Raw genomic sequence first — 6,005 nt, 5'->3', positions numbered from 1 at the left:
GGGTGATTAAGAAAAATTAGAATCCATAACTGCTGCGCCTTTGAGTTCATTTACCCACGAAAACGGTGCTATGGAAATAGTCCAATCATTCTTATTATCTTAAGAAGTGATGGTTCACATTGAGATGGCCAGGAGCGCTTACATCATAGATAATATCAACAAAGGGAGAGCTGCGAACAAACTACACAAACTATCAAAGCGGCGCAGTTGATAAAAGTTATACTTTCGGTATTTCAGTAGAAACCAAGGAGGGACGCCGCTGTGCGTTAGAGGTGAGGCATATTTATCGTACCCAGTAAAAGTACCGGGTATTTTCATGCAATACTTTGTACTTGTGAGAAATCTCCGAAATACCTGGTTCCAAAATACTCACGTATTTTACGTACAAGTATTTTATACTGGGACTAGATATTTTTGGTAGGTATTTTTAATAGATATTTTTGATGGGTATTTTGAATAGGTACTTTTACCAGGTATTTTTGATATTTTGATGAGTATTTTTGAATAGGTACTTTTATCAGGTATTTTTGATAGGTATTTATTTTTGATTACTGTGAGGAATCACATTTGTATTTTTTTTTTTGTGGGGAATTACAGAAATTGGGGGAATCAGGTTTACGTACGAAAATTTGTGGGGAATCTGTGGGTAGAATTTATGTGAGTCCAGTTTAGAAATTACTTATTCTTAATCAATCTTCAGGTCGGTATTAAATACTTAAGTATTTTTTCACCGGTATTTTTTGTACCTGTACTCATTGTACCCAGTAACGAAAAGTACTCACAGGAACCACCTCTACTGTGCGTAGATGCGAACAACAGTAGGGTGGTTAACGATGTTGGCGACACTTGTAAGCTGCTTCCTACATGTTTCAAGCCCATCCCCCTTGTTGCTATTATCTACGGCATAAAGAAATTTGGAATTTCTTTGTTAAATGACTAAATACAAGAACTCTCGCAGTAATCTGCTGCTCGATTATCCGACAACTACTACATATAATCTACTGTTTTTCTATTAATTGTATGAACAAAATCTATCTATTTTGTTTATTATTGTTATTCGTTTGTCACATTACATAGTCCTCCGCATTTCTAAACTCGAGCGCCAAGCTTTGTACACCGACTGGTTGGGTTATCTTACTCACCACCGTCTAGCTTGCCAGAGCCGACCACGTTTCCAGTCACTAGAGTTAATTATTGTTGTTTTAAGCCATTTAAGCTAATCCTCGGTCTATTCCAGCAACTGTGGCATGTGTTTCTGTTTGTTTCGTTCTGCCACATTCTTTCTTTGAATAAATATACTAAATGCAGTATTTTCGCAAGCATAAATATGACACCTGAACTTTAAACCAAAAAACTGACATTTTACAAAAGTTCGATAATGTTGTTCGTTTGTTTTTGCAAAACACCTGTATTAATTTATAGCATATTTTGTATGTGCAATAGTTACTCGCCGTTTTCACCAATTCACTTTTATATGTTTGACCGGTCAGTGGTTGAGTGGGCATAGCGCTTGGGTCTCACCCGAGCGTCGCGTGTTCGATTCCTCGGCTGGCTAAGTCCTCCATCACAACACAAGCAACATTTTCGGCTTTCTGTGGTGGTAGTAGGAGATTTTCAAACATTGTTGGGTTATTCGTAACCTGGGAATGTTTGTCTTTCTTTAAAAAAAAAAAATATATATATATATAACTCTATTGTTATGTTAACGCTGGCGTGTCCTCTTGGGATCATAAGGAAATTTACGAGCTTGGTAACGGAAAGGTTAATAACTACCTTTCCTACGCAAAATAATATATTTATAATAAAAACAACACATCAGATATCACATTAGATTTATTTCCATTAAACAGATAAACATTTCTTACGTAATTGGTTACGTACAATACTCCAAAAGTAAGCAATCTCAGTCATTACAGTTTTAAAAATATAAGTACTTGCTGCATTTCAAAGATTATCAAATTTGCTTAAAAAAATCAATTTTAATTTCAGATAGAATAGAAAATAGAAATCTTACTGGATGAAACAGAGAAAACTCTCGAACGGTGACCTATGGTGTTATAAAATTTACGCAGCTTTTGCTGATTCGAATTTCTAGTTAACTGCGAGTTATATGTCCATTTTATTGAATCTTCTTGATTTCTTCGGTGCTACGAAAAATTGTGTTGATTGTCGGGGAAAAAAATGAAGTGTTAAATCAAAAAATTAACAATATTTTGTTTGAATTTGATTGTTACCACAATAACGATGGATCGTGACTCATGTTATTAAGAGCACAAGTCACGGTACCATCTCAATATTTTGGTATGACTCGGACGAAGTTTTGTTTTTAAAAAAAAGTCAGCGGATTCCAAAATTTTAAGAGTCGTCTCAATTAAACGGGAGCCGTAAGCTCAGAATGTATGAGCAATGAGCGTTCTGTGCTCGGCCGATACACTTTTTATATGTATTTCTTTGTATTTTGGAGTCATTGCACATAACCACACATGTAAACATTTAAAAATACAGATTAATTAAGCAGTAAGATTGCTTTCCCTTTCAAATATTGATAATAATTTGAACACGTTGGGGTAAAAAAATGATCTCAATGTGGAATCATTCCAACCTTCCATTTGTCACATGTCATAAAGCAAGCTGCTACTATCGACTCTTTTCACCAATATCATGACAAACATGAATAATTGAACAGCTCTTCAAACTTATCTGTGCCCTCGGTCAAAAGATAACTAAGACGTCTTTTTTTATGTTAATACCACACAAGAATCCCAACTACTCCTGACTGTCCTGAATATGGCATCCCCAATTACAGTACGGCTCTGTTCCCTGGTAACCGAACTCCGTAAGATTATGGCATTTCTAAGTAGGGTATGTTGTGAGGCTGAAGACGTGGGGAGGAAAAGGAGATGGAAGAGGACGGTTGGGAGGTACCTGGCTATTCTGATCATTTCACCAGACATGGCTGAAGCCAATTCTAGCAACGTTTCGATACTGAATGGTGGTCTTACAACAGGGCGATACTGAAAGTATCTACCGCTCTGAAATTCGATGTACAAGACATCTTTCTCACAGTTGAAGCATTCGTAAACACAAGAAAGCTAAAAATACTGTAGTTATATTACGTATTCTAATATAACACATCTGAAAAATAAATAAACGTAGAAAATACAATAGAATGTTTTACGGAAGGAAGGTTCGAGAATGTTTTGCAAGCGCGTCACATAGGCAAATAATTCGATCTCAATGTCAAGGTTGCTGGTACTGTACTGTCGAGTTCCTTCCTGCTGTCACTTATATAGGTGAAAAATAAAACATTCCAGATGCTACAGTAACAAATAAAAGAAAATCCAAGAAGCTTGTTTGGCAAAGGCCGAAACTTCTAGAATGATGTCCGACTCAAGTAGTGGCGTACCACTACAATAACATTCCATATTACCACAGCCACAGATATTTCAATCTTCATCTTCCCCATCTCTGTCCATTCCTCACTCCCTTCAGCCTTACAACATACCCCAATTATGAATGCCATAATCCTACTGGCTTCGTACATTTAGAACCTCTTGTGCAATATTTACAAAAAAAATTGTTCAATTCATAAATTAAGTGTGTGAATTTAATTTTTTAAATTAAATTCTTGAAATTCCGACAATATATTGGTCCATATAAATCCATGTTCATTGGTTAAATATCTACAGTAATGACTCACCTGACTGCATAGATAAGTTTCTACAGGCAAATCATTTTAAAGAGGACACCTTTGAATGCTTTATGCTCACCGATAGTATCGAAAGTTTAAAAAAAGTTTATCCAACTAGTTTGCAAACATCCGCCCACGTTTCTCACTTACCCCACAAATGCCTAAAGAAACTAGGTGCGTAACGATTTTTAAATTTAGATTCACAATTCAATTATTAAATTATTTTTGGTTCATCCAGTACAGCACTACACAAGTAAGGGTCTCTTTTAAATGATTTACCTATACGTCTGTAATTAAATCTCATTCGTCGATATGAACATTCTGCGACTAAGCAAAAACATGAGTTTGGTTCCAACCACTGAAGAGATAACCGATAGAAGTGTATTCTGGAACTTCGTAATCGTGACAATCTCTAAATAGTAGGAAACAAAGTCACTATACGCTTCTGTCTGTTTGTGCGCTTAGTTCTTATAAACTATGCAACGGAGTTTGATAGGGTTTTCAGTATCATTTAGAGAATTTCTACGTTAGAAGAACTTAGCGCACAAACCGACAGACGCGGATAGTGACATTGTTTTTTACTATTTAGAGATTATTAAGAAATTTACAAAGTTTCAAAAAATTGTTTTTCAAATTATGTTCGGAACCTTTGGTTTCATAAAAGTACAAATTTTAATTCTTCTGTGGAAAACTTCTAGATTTGAATATAAAGCATGGTGTTTTCTCTTTCTAACACCGTTTAGATCTTGTTTCCCACCATGATAGTAAGGGAGAATAACATTGAGAAACAACGATTCAGTCGCCGGAAATCAGTTGTTCAAATTAATGTTGATTGTGCACTTGGCGGCTACAAAAAATATAATAAGCAGTAATTGTTTATTGAATTACTTATACATATTGAACTATTTAGCGTGCTGGAAATAAGCCGACGTATCTCAGTTGTCCAGAGCACCTGACCGGACATCGGAAGGTGCGGGTTCAATTCCCGTCGGCGGCATTTATTTTTACCCGGGAGAAATTTTCAATTTGTACGGATATTTGAGGCGACCAATTATTGCTCATATTTGTTATCCTTTGTGCTATGCATAAAAAAACCTTGTCTTATAAACATCAGTTTATCATTAGAAAATAACATTATTTTCCATTTTCGGTGATTGAAATAGTCATTTTATCATTTTTTTATTAACCATGTCCAGTAAATTTGGATATTTACCATAAATAGTTTTGTTTCAAATCGGTATTGACTACGCTTCTTGGAATTATCTCTTCAGTGAATAAAATCATTCTTATTATTTTTATGGAGGATAAAAAAATAGGTAGGTTAATAATTCTGGAAACCAATCGTAACCTTTCATATTTCTATCTTGACTTGCAAACAAATTTCCACCATTCAATGCTGAATTCTAAAATTCATCCCTGTGTAAATGTGTAAAATAAACAGCCTTCAAATTACTTAATACTTACCTTGAATATTTAATTTCGCTACATACTTTAATGCTATTTCTATTATGAAATTCAATTATTAATGTGTTTTTTTTTTAATTTTTATTTTACAATAGATAATACTTTTTAATTTGGCCATAATTTAGGTAACTCTGACGAAATGTGTTTACATTATTTTTTAAATATATTTTACAACAATAAAATATAATATAATCGTTATATTTTAAGCTTTTAGCATTTTTATCTTACTAAGTGCATAACTATTTAATTGTAAAATTTTACACAAAAAAGAAGTGATATTTTGGCTTCTTCTAATTATTTAATAAACGCAGAAGAATTTGGAAGTGTTGTCCATAATTAAAACAGCAAAATATATGTTGGTTGTTTACAAGGTTTGTTCAAAAACTGTTCCTTTTAGTGTTTATATCAGTAGTCTACAAGATTTGTACACAAACTATCTATATTTCGTAAATATGTCAGTTGTCTACAAGGTTCGTACACAAACTGTCCCGTTTAGTGTTTATGTCAGTTGTCTACAAGATTTGTACACAAACTATCTATATTTCGTAAATATGTCAGTTGTCTACGAGGTCTGTACACAAACGGTCCCTTTATTTCGAATATACGTCAGTTATCTACAAGGTTTGTTCACAAACTGTCCCTTTATTTAGTGTTTATGTCAGTTGTCTACAAGATGTGTACACAAATTACTTCTTATTTCGTAAATATGTCAGTTGTCTACAAGGTCTGTATACAAACGGTCCCCTTACTTCGTATATATGTCAGTTGTATACAAGATTTGTACCCAAACTCTACCTTTATTTCGTTAATATGCAAGTTGTTTCCAAGGTTTGTACACAAACTGTCCCTT

The sequence above is a fragment of the Hesperophylax consimilis genome, chromosome 28 (genome assembly GCF_061612785.1).
Source record: "Hesperophylax consimilis isolate HC1 chromosome 28, BYU_Hcon_1.0, whole genome shotgun sequence".
Taxonomy (NCBI): Eukaryota; Metazoa; Arthropoda; class Insecta; order Trichoptera; family Limnephilidae; genus Hesperophylax; species Hesperophylax consimilis.
The sequence above is the reverse complement of the archived record's forward strand: the minus strand, read 5'-3'. Positions refer to the sequence as shown.